The following is a 15,277-nucleotide window of genomic DNA, read 5'->3' as shown; positions in this document are numbered from 1 at the left end:
CCCCATCAAGAAGTAGGAGAATGTCCTGATGCTGGAAGTAAACAGGCTTCCAGAGGTGGGTAAAATTTTGCGTAAAGCTCTACAGTTTTCATCATCCCCAGATGCCCCAAGGGCCCGGTGTGATGCTGAAGTCTTCAGCTTTGACCACTGTTCTCACTCAACATGCCCAGGGAAAGTATTGCTCCCCTAGCCCTCCACACACCAGTTCTCACAAGAACGCGGTTTCCCCTATACCTCCTCCCGCAGCCTCAGCACCCTAGGCTGAACGTCCCGACTACTCACCCAGTGGAGGAATCAGTTCACTTTGGCTAAATGGTTCCCAAACCACCCAGATTCTAAAGATCTACAAGTTTCCTAGGTGATGCCTTAAACAAAGTAGAAGATGTTCAAAACAAGCATCTCACCTCCACATCACCACCACCCTTTCTTCCTCTATCACACATCTCTGCAACCATCTGTTTCTCTCCCCGGCACCGGTCCAGGCCTGGACATCCCTCCTGAGTCTTGCTCACTGGGATCTCACACCACACGCACAGGCAGTGTGTCCAAAGACTTCTCAGACAGTTGCTTCTCAGACATGAATCAGCCATACTGTTGTCTGTTTTCAAGGTGGGAGTAGATAGCAATGATAGGGGCAGGAGTGTGAAGTGAGAGCCTGACATGTGAGAAAGCCATGACATGTCTGAGAGCGGAATCAGCAGGCTGGGGAGGCATGCGCCATGGTGTTTGCTTGCTGGTAAGTAGCCACTGGCAGCAGCCAGGAGGAGAGGCATCATGCGGCCTCAGTTCAGTCACTTCACCTTTGCTCCAGCTCCACCTCCCACCTTGGGATGCGGTTCCAGCTTCCAATGGGCAGAGCTGGCCCCACACTTTCCTCAGGTGGCAAGTGGAACTAAACAGCAGCAAAGCTCTGAGTCCCAGGCTCTCTGCAAGGAAGAGAAGGCCACAAAGCCTTGGATCTGGACAGTGAGCAGCCATATCCTGGCCTGCTCTCTCCTCTCAGCACCAGGCCCATCCTGCCCATCCCCAGGAGGCACAGAGAGCCAATGTCCAGGTCAAGGTGGTCAGCCAGATACCAAGTCCCCAGGGAAAAGACTGCAGCAGAAATACACTCAGCACCCGTGCCTGCTTCTTTCCACCTGCACAGTGGCTCAGGGCACATGCCCTGGAGTTGGGTGGCCTGGGGTCAGAACCCAGCACCCCATCTCTGACTGTTCTAACCCAGACAAGGCGTTATTATACGCAGCTGTAAAAATGTGGGTAATAATATCCACCTCAGAGACTGTTCGTCAGGGTTAAATGCATTAACATCCATAAAGGACCTAGAACAGTTTCTGGCATATGTATAAGCACTGTTATCAGCTTTGTAATTTTTAATTTTCAATTTTCAATTTAATCATCACTACCACTAGGTTTCCAGAGCAGATCCCCTGAAACAAATGGCCTCTGAATTTCCCAAGCAAAGTCCTAACTTCTGTTTTACTCACGTGACACCTTAGGAAACCGCAGGTGACCTAGCTTAGCCCCCCTCTCTGTCCCACCACCCCTGCCCAGAACATGGTGCAGCTCCGGGTACACAGCCAGTACCTGGTCAGTGTCTGCTGAATTGAACCAATGAGATTCCAGGTCTCCCCTGTCCCCCCCCCTCCCTGTGAACTTCTGGGTGTCACTTTATCTCTGTCCCCTGGAAAGTGGGGCACCAAGGCTTATATGGTCCTGCTGTCTCAGGAAGCCCATACAAACACAAAGTGCAGCCAGTGAGAAAATGAAACTTTGGGGAGCAAGATGACGACCCTGAGCAGAGCCAGGGGAACAAGTCCAAAGTGTCCTTTCTTCACTTGCAGAAGTCACGTGGCTGTATCCTGGCAGGCAAGACGTATTTAGAATGGAAACTAAAGCCCCAGGAACCAGCATACACAGCATCACAAAGGCCCTCCACCTCCACAAACCCGAAGAATCGTCCCAGGGGCAGGGGGCTAGGGCTGTGCAGGGGCAGCTCCAGAACTGCTTCCCCATTGGGACACAACGGCTGGAGAATTCCAGAAGGAACTGCAAGTGCCCACATGTCCACACCCTGCAGTGGTAACAGAAACGGAGCCTGCCAGTGTCAAGGCCCCACATTTGTACAGACAGGCACCTGGGTGTTTACATAAGGCTTGCGAGGCCTTCTCGCGTGATGTCAGATGCCGGCCGCAGCCGGGGTTTCCATTGCATAAGGATTCCTAGAGCTAGAACACAGGGCCTGTGCCTCTCTTTTCCGCACACAGCATGCCACGGGGAGGGGAGCCTTTGGACTGAGACTCTTGTAAAGCAGCCAGAAGGCAACTGCCCTTAACAAGGAGCCGTGCTCCCCTTCCCACGTGCCTTTATAAGGGCTCCTGCCACTAACAAGCCCTGGAGTGGAAGCAAAGACAGAGAGAGAGAACAAGGAACCGCACTCAACTTCCTGGAGCCACAGGCCAGCCTCTAGATCAGCAAGCGCCCAGCAAAGCTGGGAACACAGAATTGTGGGCTCGGGTTCTGAGAGACATCCCTGGTAACAAGAACTCAACCTTCACCCCGCTCAGCCCTCAGACCACATGACAGCTCCTCGGACATGCCAGTTAAATATGCTCAACTGAGAAACTGCAACTAGAACCCAAGTCTTTGCCATTTTATTCAAAAATGTTTACTTCATGTTTCCCTATTAAATATAAGCAACTTCCCCCTTGTATATATTTGCACCACATTCACACAATGTGTTCCCCATCAACATTTGAATTATGGGCACAGGCCCTGAAATGTTAGTTTTGTGCTAAGATAAATATTGGAATCATATTCACTCTGCTTTTTTGAAGTAGTCAACATCACGATTTGTGATTGAAGAGCAAAGGCACCACTTGCTTTGTTAAGTAACAAAAGCGTAACCAGCAAGGCTCTTGGGGAGAGGAATCACAAAGGCCTTCTAGAACCTTCTCATTGCCTTTGTGACCTTTTTATCTGCTGACAACAGACCAGCAGAGCTTCTCTGCTGGCCCTGGGCAAATCTCCTGAGCCTCTGAGCCCAGCCCTGGGAGGATGACAGCGTTCACAAGGGACCCAGCACCTGCCACCCCAGCACCATCACCACACCCAGCCGGGGTTTCCTGATGACTTTACATGTAGTTCCAGAAAGAGAGAGAGAGAAAGAGAAGAAAGGGAGGGAGGTAAGGAAGGGACTATATACACGCCCCTGGGAATCAGGCCCTTCTTTGATTCTGAAGGGGGCCACGTTGGCTGAAAAAGCACAGGTCCTCTGTTCACACACCTCTACTCCTCTATAGGTGGTTGATCTGAAGGCCTGCCTCTGCGGGCTGACAACAGTGAGGGGACAGCTCAGAAACGCAGCACCCTGTGCTCTGCCGTACACGATCTGCATGAGGGCCATATCTGGGGAAAGCTACAGGGCTCAAATTGAGGCCACCCACAGTCAGCAGCCCACCCCTGGTTCTGGCCACTCTTTTCATTGTGGTCATTTTGAGCTCAAAATCATGCCTGGGTGGGGTCAGGAAGCTTTTGCCTCTGCAGGTAAGGGCACTCTGGGGGTGACAATTCAAAGAACCTGGCAGCACTTGGCTGTGCCCCCTCCCCTGCATTAATTCTCATAGTTGTCACACACCCATGCTATGAGGGAATCAGGGCAGGTGGTAGCCCCATTTTACAGATGTGGAAACTGAGGCTGAGAGAGGCCTAGCCAAGATCAGGTAGCTGCTGAGGGAGAGCACCTCATGGACCCTCCAGAGCCTGCGTATCCTATCTGTTCAAAGGGTCTGGGTCTACGAATCGCATCACTGGAAACCTCCCTCTGTGCTCTGGAGACTCTAGAAAACTGGATCAAGGGTTTGTCATCAGCACCATCTCTTGGGACCTCAGTTCCCACAACCATACAGTAAGTGGGCATCCTTATTTATATATAATCACCGTTATGTTTAATTATGTCCACAAACATCATTGGGATTGCTGCTACCACCAAGAGGACTAGCACTCCATGGTCTCTTCCAGCTCTAGCTTTCTCTCTCTGATCATTGTTTAAAATGACCCAGGGAGCCGTGCCCAGCTGAGAGCTGCACATCACCTAGGGAGCACCTACCACCCTGGTACCCTGCCTCTCGAAGCCCCTAGAGGCCCCCAGCCCAGTGGCCGGCAGCCCCTGAAATTCAACTAACGAGTCAGTGCAGAGCAGAGCTGGGAACTGGCAGCACTTGAGGCTGGCTTCCCCCCCACTGCCCTGCCTCACATAACGTGCTTCCTTGTAGGAAAAAATATGCCGGGGCTGGATCTGCCTCGAGAGCATTAGGTTATGATAATTTGAGCTCCATTCAATTATTCCTATTAAATGCATGAGCAGAACACTGTAGCTGGTGGGCTGGATTCTTGTTAAGAAAAATAAGTGGGTTTATATTTCAAACTGGAAGACGTTGCTAACCAAGGGATCCGATGAATGAAGTAACTTTAGACCTTTTCGTCTTTGGCGGTGCTTCGCGCAGAAGAGAAATGAGCCTCAGTGACCAGGATTCCAGGCCCATTCTGGTGATGTGCTCGGCTTACACCCAGCTAATTAAACCAAGCCACAGTCACCTCACTCCTACCCAGGCTAGAGGGGCCCGTAAATTATGCGGCCCTGAGCTCCCCACAAATTGCCTCTCCCCGAAGAGGGCTTCACCATTTTAGAAAAATGCATTCAAGGTGGTGCGTGGCGGTGAGGCCCCAGTAATTGGCCCTCCCCTCAGCGTGGCCTCTCCCACTCACCCGTCAGTGGGGAGATAATGAGCGGCCGAAGTGTGGGGAGGCTCAGCAAACAGGGCGAGGGAAGGGGCTTGGCTCCAGAACCCAGCCCAGCCGGCCAGTCTTGCTCTGGCTCACCCAGAGTGGCAGGAAGCCATGGGGCAGAAATGATCAGAACCTTTTCCTGGTGTGGCCTTGCTGCTCCTTCCTGGACACACTTTTCAGCCCACAAGCCACTCCTGTGGCAGGTAGTGACCTGGACGGTGGGTGGTCAGCAGGTCCACACAGGACACAGCCCCTGGGGTTCCACATGTGAATAGTTGTGTCTGCCACTGGGAACCCCAGAGTGGAGGCCCCAACTCTGCAGAGTAAGTTAACCAGGCAGGACTTGCTAGAGGAGGAGAGGGAGGAAGAGAATGCCCCATGGGACTCCCACAAAATTACCTCCAGAGGGCCCTTCACCAGGGCACCTTCCCTCGGGTCTCCCTGCTCCTTCTCACGATGCAAAGAGAGGGGGACCAGGCTGAGGGAATTGTTCCAGAGAGTTTCTGCCTCTCTGTGTTCGCAGCACAAGTTACTATTTTTCTGCCCAAAGCAGAGGAAAAAAGTCTCCTTCACTGTAGCAATGGGAGTGGCCTCCATTATGTGTGGGAAATCCCCCTGGGTACCAAGGGAGGAAGATCAGCAAGAGCATGCAGCAGGGAAAGTAAAAATGCAGACAGGCCTGGGATGGGAAGTTTGCAGAGCGCTAATCCCGCCCGCACCAAGGGACTGATTTTAACAAGGCAGGCTGTTTGCGAGGCGCTGCGGGTTGACTCACATGCGCTGTTGTGGCAGGCTCTTCTGCTTTGTTCTGTGTTCAGAATTCTCTCATTTCAGACTTTCTTATCCAAAAATGACTGTGCCATGAAAACCATTCCCATTTTGGACAGCTCCTGGATTGAAAGGACATTTCTTTACACATCACTTCTCTGCAGTGCACTACCAATCAAAGAGGCAGGGTGGAGAGGGTGATTTCAGGCTAACTCCCCATCCGCATCTGCCTCTGCTGCTCGCTGAGCTGGGGCGAGGACCCTGGGGAAGAAGCTGTGCTCCTCGGTGGAGGAAAAGGCTGGGTAATTGGGCTCTGCAGCTATGAAAACCCAGCAGCCCACAGGGGAGCCCAGGCAGGTCCCTCCCTACGACGCTCTCTCTCGAACGGCTCTCGCTGGATTTGGACAATAGCTATAATAGCAGACATTATTGAGCACAGGCACTGTGCCAGGCACTTTACATGCACCATTTCATCCTCACAGCAACTCTGAGGAGGGCACCTTTATCCCCTCTTACAGACAAAGAAACTGAGACTTGAAGGATTTAGGAAGTGAGTCGGGAGTCTCATGACTGACCACGGATGGAGCTGGGTTCCCAACACAGTGCTGACTCCCAAACGCCCATCCTTCCACCCTCCTGCCTCACGGGCAGTATGTCCATCTGCTCTGTCCTGTGACTGGGACTTGAGAGGCAGTGGGTGCAGGGAGTAGGGCTGGGAAGAGCTGGTGAGCACAGAGCAAGAAACCCAGGTCTGCTGGGTCTCCCCACTTTCCTGGTAAGCCAGTCCCAGCATGTTACTGGGAAGGTGGATTCCCAAGTATGCCAGGGACCAGACTACCACAGTCCATCAACAGACCCCACGTTGGGGAGCAGTGCGAGACCTCCCGTGGAGCCTGAGCAGCAGTGTCTGGGTAAGTGGCGGAAGCAGCTGCTGCTGCCGCCGCTGCTGCTGCTGCTGCTAAGTCACTTCAGTCGTGTCCGACTCTGTGTGACCCCATAGACGGCAGCCCACCAGGCTCCACCGTCCCTGGGATTCTCTAGGAAAGAACACTGGAGTGGGTTGCCATTTCCTTCTCCAGGCGGAAGCAGCTAGGACATCAGAAACCCGCTCCTCTCCATACCACCTGATCATATCTGCCAGAGTGCTGCAGCAGGAGGCAGTTGGCTGGGCCACTTTCTGAGTCACAGAGGGGTGTGGGTGATGCCAGGAGGCCCAGCCAAAGATCGACCTTCTCCCTGAGGTCACTGCCAATACCATGTTGGTCACATGGCAAGGATTTGCCAATGGCTTAATGCACTTTGGGGGAAGCAAGGGCAACTCGACAGACATGTGCTGTGACCAGCATTGAAAAATCCACCAAATCCTTCTGCTAGCAAGGAGGGACAGCAGACAAGGTCCCTGGGAAAGCCAGCACCATGTGCCAAAGGCCAATCCCAAACTCCGGCACCCATCCACTGGCTCTCAGTCACGGGCAGAGGGGATGAGGCAGCCATGCCTGTCCTAGCCAGCATCACTTCTCTCAACCCCCCCTAGGTAAACACACGCCTGATTGGCCCTCACTTTGAAATCCGAATCTGCGAGATGGAAACCCAGGATTGTAAGCGATCAGACTTCGTTCATTTTGCCAGGCATCACCCACAGGACTGAGCATGGTTCTCAGGGTGTGGTCGCCATCAGCCCAACCAGCCACATCTGCTTGCATTTCATCACCGACATGGTAAAGTTTGACTTTCAGCTGACCTTGAAATTCACAAACTCCAGGAGGGGAGGGGTTGGGGGTGGGGAAGAGGAGCCAAGTGAAAGCCGCTAAAAGGAAGCAGAAATAAAACAAGCTGGGGCTGCCCTGTGTCCCACCCCCCCAAATTAAAACCAAATGAACATATCAAAGGGCACTTTTCCCAGTTATTTTGGCTCCAACACTCCTCAGCTTTAATCAAGTCCCTGGGAGAGAAAGCCTCAAGTGGCTGTAATTTCCTACCTGCCTTCTTCACCTGCACAGCTTGAGTCTGAATCTGGGAGTTATTTGGGCTGATTTTCCCCTCAAATGCACAAACTCAGCCACGATGCCTTCTCTCTAAGTCAGGCTTGGTTTCCCTAGGCCCCGACAGAGGACGTGTGTCAACCTGAGCTCTCCAGGCCCTGAGGAAGGGTCCATTCCCCTCTGGGGTGTCTGCCGCAGAGAGGACCTCCAAGTAGGCCCTGGCTCTGGCCGACCTATTCACCATTGGTGGGGACCGAATGTCAGGACTCAGGGATGCTGATTGACGACCGCTGTCTCCCACCGCACTGTGCTTCCAGAGCACAAAGGCAGGAGAGCACCTGGGGCCAGTCTCTCAACCCAAGACCTACCTCTCTTGCCCTCACCCCGTTCATTCCTTCCTGAGCCCTATATGCCCCCTCAGCAGAACAAGAAGACTGGAAAATATCATGAGCAACACAGCTTCTCCTAACACAGTTACCATGTTAATAATAAATACAAATATAGCCTTCACTTTGCCAAGATCCTTCATTCTGGCCTGACAAGAGCCTCCAAGGATAGGAACTGTTAAGGAGGCTGCTCAGAGAGGGGAGGTAGGCTGCCCAAGGCCACACAGCTATTAGGCAGTAGAACTGGGATGAGACTCATGTTTGCCTGGCTCTGCTGTCTCTGCCATTCCATGGTTCCATGATGCCTCAAGGGCCTTTCCAGCTCTAGCATTCACACATCTACTCAAAGATTTCCACGAAGTTTGCTCCTGGGGAATCTCCCCTAGAGAAATTACAGTGTCTGTGTTCTAGAGCAAGGCCTCCGAGTTCCAGAGCAGAGGGAAAGCAGATGAGAGAGAGGCAAGCAAGAGGCACCATGAGAGCGGCCAGGTGCCAAGCTCCCCCAACTCCACCTACCAAAAGGAGGGCTTTGAGCACTTAAAGCCTTTTGCATACCACTTGCTTTCCACACTGCATTTCATTCCACCCCCTACCAGCCTCTGAGATAGCAATCATTCCCATTTGACAGAATCATTAGACAATTGTGATTGCTCACCACATGTCAGGCACTGGCTGAGACAAGCTGGGTTCAGAATCCGTGAGGTGCCCAAGGTCCCACTTCACGTTGGAGAGCAATCTCAATGTATCAATGTCATTTGTGGGTAGAATCCCACAAATGTTTCATTTTTTCTTTCTGGCCTTGACATCCCTCACCCAGAGGCTGCCTTTTTGACAGTGTGTTCTAGGAAGCATAGACTATGTACAAAGAACCCCAGCTCTCTGCTCTCAATGGACTCCATGGGCAGCTGCTACTGGGCTGGCAGGGAGATGCAATTCTGCCATGCAGTGCAGAGGGATCCACAGCAGGTCTCCCTGCTGTACAGCTGGCCAGAAATGGTGGCACAGCCCTGCAAGGCATGATATACAGGCACTGGCAGCTCCATAGGCCAGCTCATAGCCACAGCCTGAGGCCCTCTCAGCAGGCAAACCCAATCCTAGTCCAGCATCCCTACAGGCTGAGGCAAGAGCAGCAATGCACCCCCCCCCACCCCCACCCCAGGGGAAAGATCTACAGGTCCTTCTCCAGTCTACCCTCCTACCCCACCCTCAGGCAGCCCTGAGCTGTGTGGCCAGACGCAGCATCTTAGACCCTCTTCGCAGAAGAGTCACACCAGGACAGTGTGTTGGCAAGACCTCCTAGCATACCGAGTCCTCACTTCTAAGCCCAAAGCGCTGCCACAGTCAACGTGCAGCCCTTCCTGGAGTAAGAACACAGACTTTGTGGCAGAATGGCTGGGTTCAGATCCTGCTCTGCCCTTAACCTCTCTGAGAGTCAGTTTTCTGTAAAACAAGGATACTAACAGGGCAGGTGGGGCTGAGTCAGCCAGACTGAAAGAAGCCTGAGTACCACAGGCAAGGAAGGAAATCTTGACACCTGGGAAGGAATAGGGGCCAAGACATGGAGGGTGGACCTGCCAAGAAGGCATGGTACTGGCACACATTTGGAGCCCCATCAGCATCAGTAAGTGTATAAGAGAGGTCCCAGTGGGTAAGGATGACACCAGGGAACAGAAAGGTGTGGGGCAGGCTACCAGCACGCTTGAATTGAGCACCTACCCAAAACATGTGAGAGGACAGGGAGCTGGCAAACATGCAAACATCCAGCTCCATGGTGCCCCCAGCTCACGGGGGCCTCCCTGCCTCATACAGACAACCTAACTGCCCACAGGGCCCTGACCCCTTCCTTGAGGTTATTTCCAAGACCCCAAGGCATGGTCTGGCTTCCAGTCAAGGAAGGCCCTTGACTTCTGCCTTCCTTGGCTAGCTCTGGGCTCCAGGTCATGGCACAGGTCCAGCAGGTGTCTCCATGTACTGGGGTCACCTCTGCCCAGTTCAAGGACAAACCCTTGCTGCCACCCTCCCAGGACACTTCTGTGCACTGCAGGCCCTGCTCTGGGGTAACACGGTCCTGAGGCAGCGTTGGGGGCGGGGGTGTGTGGAATGGAGATGAGGACATGGTGGCGAAGAGAGATCCTGCTGATCACGAAACTCTTAGGGACCCAGGAGCCTCACACACTCAAGTGAGACTCCGCCCCCCCACCACCACCATCAGGAGTGGAGACAGACAGGCCCCTCAAGCTGGCTGTGAGTCCACAGAGCCACGACACTGGAGACAACCCACAGGATATGGAAGCTACTTCTCCTGGCCTGTGACTCCTCCGCACAGCACAGTCCCAAGCACAGCCATGCAGGAAATGCAACAGTCCTGTCCCAGGTTTAAGTTCAAAGTCTAGCACTCACCAGCTATGAGGGAGGCCCTGGGCCACAGCCTCCTCTCCTGTGAACCCCAAGGGAGGGGCGCTCGGAGGAATGAGGAGTTGCAGGGAGCTTCTGGTGGGGTCCCTAATTCTGCACTTGTGTCCTCGCAGAGTCTAGAGTCTTCCTGGGGGCAGAAAGCCCTAGACCCCAAGTGTTACACTGAGTGGTCCCAGAGCCAAGGTGGTGGGTGCCAAGTGTGGGGAGATCCTGGGGCAGGAAGGAGACCTGTGTTTCCTTTGAGGATGAGATCCTGGAAGGGACAGGATGGGTAGAGTGAGGAGCATCTCTGCCCCGTGCCCGCCAGACATGGGCGGGCTGCTCTGACTAGATTCCCTTAGGGGAGAAAATGACCCCTGTCCCCTGAGCCGTAGCAAACACCAGCCAAGACCGACTTTCCCAGCCTGCTAACCGGGGCGACCCGCCGCACAGCGGGCACCCGCTGCCCGCAGCTCCCCTCATGCAGGCGCAGCTCCACAGCTGGACGGCTTCTTGACAGTTATTGGCAGGGTCCCCCCACTACCCGAGGATGAGCTGGGGGAGGGGAAGCAGGGAGAAAAGCCAATTTTGTTTCCCGGGGAGAAACAATCATTGCTGACAGCTGTCCATAGGAAAGCGGAGGCATGTGCCCGCGTAATCTAAAGTCGAGCGGCCCAGATCTCCCCTCAACCCAGAAATGAGCTTGTTAGAAGAGCCTGGATCCTGGCCGTTTCCCTTGACAGCTTCCTTCTCCTAATACACGCAGCAAATTGGCAACCTGTCCTCGGGCATTTGCATCCCGAGTCCCTGGAGGGAGATATCTCTATTATTCTGTTTTGGATAAAGGAGGCCGTTTGAGATGACAGGTAGCAAACGCCTCTTTAATAAACCATGCAAGCAGCCAGAAAGAGCCCGGCTGTGGAGAGGGACTTGACAAATAGGTAGATTTGCAACCCGGGAGCATTAGCAGGGCCAGCCGGAGGAGTGAGCAAGGGAATGTTGGGGCTGCAAGATAAATCACCCCTTGTTATTCTGATTTAACCATCTCACTGCCGGAGCCCCTAACTGCCCACTCCCAAAGGCAGACTCAGGACGCTTTTCTGGCTTTGTGGCCCAGGACTGCAAGCTGCAACTTGGTTCTCTGAGCTCATTGCCTGCGTGGTGGGGCAGAACTTTCCAGTCAGTTTGCACATCTTTCAGGAATGGTCCCTTCCCTTACCCTCATCTTCATTCCAGTCTGTGTTGCTAGTTTTTTCCCCAATAATCCCAATTTTAAGAGAAATTAACACTTACTCAGCACTCACCATGCTGCTTCACCGTATTGCCCTAAGTCAGGGAAGTGTTTGCGCCTCTCTCGTTTCATTTCCCTTGATAGAACTATTTACTCTGTGGCACAGCTTCTCATCCACTTCTCTCACCTTGCCCTCTGGCTTCTCCCCCATCCTAATCCAAGCCTCTAGCTTCACCGACTAGTCTCAATCCAATGGCGCTGAGCTTAAAAATTTGGGCCGAGTAAGGTGCTAGCTAATGTGTAAGAGCCAGCTCGCCCAGAAACTAAGTAAATAAAAATCTGATTTGTAGTGTTTGCTGATTTCTATGGTGCAAATACTCACACTGGCTGGTTTTAAGCTTCCAACTGGATGCCACTGAACTCAGTTGGGAAGAAGTAGGCACAGCCGGCTGTGAGGCTGGGGGGAGCTGGCTCCAGCACCCCACTGATTCTGCACCTCCACAGGCCCACTCCATTCCCCTCACCCTAAGCAGAAACATGTCTATCCCTGAATTCAGAGAGCACACAAACACACATAGCCTCTTCTCCCAGCCCCAGCCACACCACCCCTCACACAGCTCCTGAACTACAAGAAGGCTTTTCACCAGCACTGCACCAAGAACTCGTCACGGGGATGATTCAAACCAAGGCTCCATCATTTCTGAACACCTGTGTGACTTTGGGTGCCCTCCATAACCACTCTGTGCCTTCATTTCCACATCTATAACCAGGAATCCTAACTCATGGGGAACGTGAGGATTAAATGAGTCAACGCACCTTACAGTACCTGGCCCACAGCAGACGCCCTGCTCGGTAATGTTGGCCGTCATCCTTCTCAGGACCACCCAACAAAGGCGTCTCTAGGGTAAACATGGCAGGACGTTTCCTCTTCCGCACCCAGGGACTTGCCACGCTGCAGAGGGCTGCCCAGGCAGGACTGGGGAAGGGGGGCAGTCTGGTCTTTCATGCAGTCATGGTTGAGCCCAGAGCAGCACCGTGAACTTCTGCTTCCCTTCCTACCCCACCAGCTCTCCTGACAAAGCTCCAGCGTGGCTGTGCTCCACCTCCGCATGGAGCCACATTGGAATCACCTGGGAAGCTTGACCATTTATTTGAGCCAGGTTTCTTACCCACCCAGATTCTGATTTAACCAGAGTTCTGACCCAACATCAGGAATTTTTTTTTTAATCTCTCCAGGTGATTCTCATGTGCAGCCAAGACTGAGAACTTCATGAAGACTGATAAGCAGGGCTACTCCCGAGGGTGAATGCTCAGCTTTTGTTGGAAGCAGGCTCGGCCTGAGTGCATTTGAATTCATCCTTCCTGGTGCCCAAAGTTCCCAGCCCAGAGAATTCCTGTGGCTGGAGTGACCCATAGAGACAATGTTACAGAAAGGATGCCTGCAACTAACGGGGCACAGGACTACAGGAGTGGGCAGGCTGTAAGGGCTCCCTAACTGGGAATGCCGTGCCTCCATGAAACACCCTGGGCCGGCCTCTAATGCCTGGAGTCTTTCCTGCTCCAAGCAGCAGCAAGGCTGTGGTCATGTGAAAAGCATTCTTGGGGGTTGTGTGTGCACAGCCAACATGACTGCACACAGGGGCCTCGACCAAAGGCAGCACACACAATGTCTGGGTGGGTGGCCAGAACTCGAAGTGCCCCCTGGTTAAAAAAAAAAAAAAAAGGACGGGGAGGGGCTGGAATTGCAATGTGTTTCTACAGAAGGCTAGTTCCTTGGGCTATTCATCAGAGTTAGGGATGGAGAGGCTGAGATCGGATAACATCTGAAGGAAGCTGGATTTAGACACAGCTAAATCCATCTCTCTACTGTAGGACTTCTTGGAGTCCTGGTGGAATAATGAGCACAGGGAATCTCCAAGAGAGGAGATAAGATGCACTGCTTCCCAAACTTCTGAACCGTGGAACCTCTTTCCCCATATAGCATCTCTCAGGACCAGTGATGCATAACACATGTTTGGCCAAGGCTCAGGAAGACCCCACACAAACAGGCCCCACCACGTCATCAGCCAGGAGGGAAGCCTGCCTGTCCCCGTCCTCACCGAAGGATGGTCACCAACAGGAGAAGCTCCTCTAGAAGCACAGGAGGAAGACGCTCAGCCCAGATCCACTCCAGATCCCACAAATAGGCTTGAGCAGGCTTGGGCAAAGCGTGGATTATGTAAATACGTATTTGGGGACTTTTTAAACACAGATTATTCACCCAATTAACTCTAATGGCCCCTCAGAGCTGAGAGAGAGTATTGTGTAAACACATGGGGCTGAATGTGGCCTCAGCCCCAAGATTTCCTCAAAAGACGGGGTTTACGAGTCCCCCATAAGGGTTCCCCCTGGGCCCCAACTTGGCAGATAAGTTCATTGCCCGGAAGGGAATTCTTGCCTAAAAATCTGAAAAGGGTAAGAATAAAAAGAAGGATCCAGTCCCCTTTCAGCAAGTAGGGAGCTCTCTGGGTACAGATTTTATATATATTTTCATTTGCCATAAAACATACCATTATATGACATAGAACATCTGGTAGCCTATGGTAGCCTAGCTCTTTCCCAATAATAGAAATTGTAGATTTCTCTCCAGCAGCCACTTACGTTCACATATTCTAAATGTTTCCCACTGGATACAACACAGCCGGGAGGGTGGCCAAACCCAGGCCTGCCTCAGTGAGGTGGTGGGAGACCCACCCCAGTCAGCCCTGTCGAGAGCAGGGAGGCCGGGCATACCAGTCCCACCATGGAGCCCCTGGGAGGGGCTGGGCCTCCTCCAGGAGATGAGCACAGGGTTGACCCCCCAACACAGACAGCCTTGGAGTCCAAGGGGGTGTGTCCACGGTCAAGTCTGCTGACCGATGAGGGAACAGGGGTAATATTCTCACCTCAACCAGGAACAAGTCTTCTGAAATCCTCTTGGGTGTAAAGGGCCATGGGAGAGAGATGGAGTGTGAGGGCCCGTCCCTGCTTCAGGGAGCTTACACATCCAGGGAAACAAGCTGAGGGCTCATCTTTCCTTCGCCACCACCCTGCTCTCCATACTTACATGCATCCCGGCAGAAGAGGCGAGAAGCCAGGAGTCCCTGTTCCCTCTTCCTCCCCACTGCCCGTGACCCAGCCTTCACCACACTGATGAGCCTTACCTCCAGGATCTCTTCATGGCCACAGACCCTACCCCAACCAGCCAAGTCTTTTCCTCTCCCTTCCTCACTGGTCTCCCAGCTTCCTCTGGTCCTTCTCTGTCCATTTTTCACTTTTGGGGGATGCAAAAGTGACCCAGACCCCAGCCTGGCATAGAATCCTTCCACTACTCTTAGGATAAATACCTTCACATAGTTCATTACTAACTGGGTCCCACTCACCCCATTACTCCCTCTGCCTAGAACTCTCTTCCCTCTGCCTAGAACTCTCTTCTCTCCTATCTTCTCCAAGTTACCTCTCACCCAGACTCCTACATTCAGAAAGTGTTAGTCACTCAGTCGTGTTCGACTCTTTGTGACCCAGTGGACTGTAGCCCGCCAGGCTCCTCTGTCCATGGAATTCTCGAGGCAAGAATACTGGAGTGGGTTGTCATTCCCTTCTCCAGGGGATCTTCCTGACCCAGAGATCAAACCTGGGTCTCCTGGATTGCAGGCAGACTCCTTACTGTCTGAGCCACCGAGGAAGCCACGCAGGAAGTCTGTCAGAGC

At 53.1% G+C, this 15,277-nt stretch overlaps 2 long non-coding RNA genes across 2 annotated transcripts in view; one reads left to right on the top strand and one right to left on the bottom strand.

Moving 5' to 3' along the window:
* Window positions 1–331, bottom strand: part of LOC145510755 (uncharacterized) — a 241,913-nt gene extending 241,582 nt beyond the window's left edge. Inside the window, exon 1 of the long non-coding RNA XR_014057276.1 lies at window positions 283–331. This is a non-coding gene — a long non-coding RNA (uncharacterized LOC145510755). The remainder of the gene's footprint in view (window positions 1–282) is intronic.
* A 2,659-nt stretch (window positions 332–2,990) lies between these two features.
* LOC145510754 (uncharacterized) lies at window positions 2,991–8,048 on the top strand. Its single transcript, XR_014057275.1, has 4 exons — window positions 2,991–3,185; window positions 3,786–3,907; window positions 7,091–7,274; window positions 7,656–8,048. It is a non-coding gene; the product is annotated as an uncharacterized LOC145510754 (long non-coding RNA).
* Window positions 8,049–15,277: the final 7,229 nt, after the last annotated feature.

Source organism: Giraffa tippelskirchi, chromosome 6, assembly GCF_054371585.1.
Source record: "Giraffa tippelskirchi isolate mGirTip1 chromosome 6, T2T-mGirTip1v1.2.pri, whole genome shotgun sequence".
In the NCBI taxonomy this organism is placed as follows: domain Eukaryota; kingdom Metazoa; phylum Chordata; class Mammalia; order Artiodactyla; family Giraffidae; genus Giraffa; species Giraffa tippelskirchi.
This window is presented reverse-complemented; position numbering and strand designations above follow the sequence as displayed.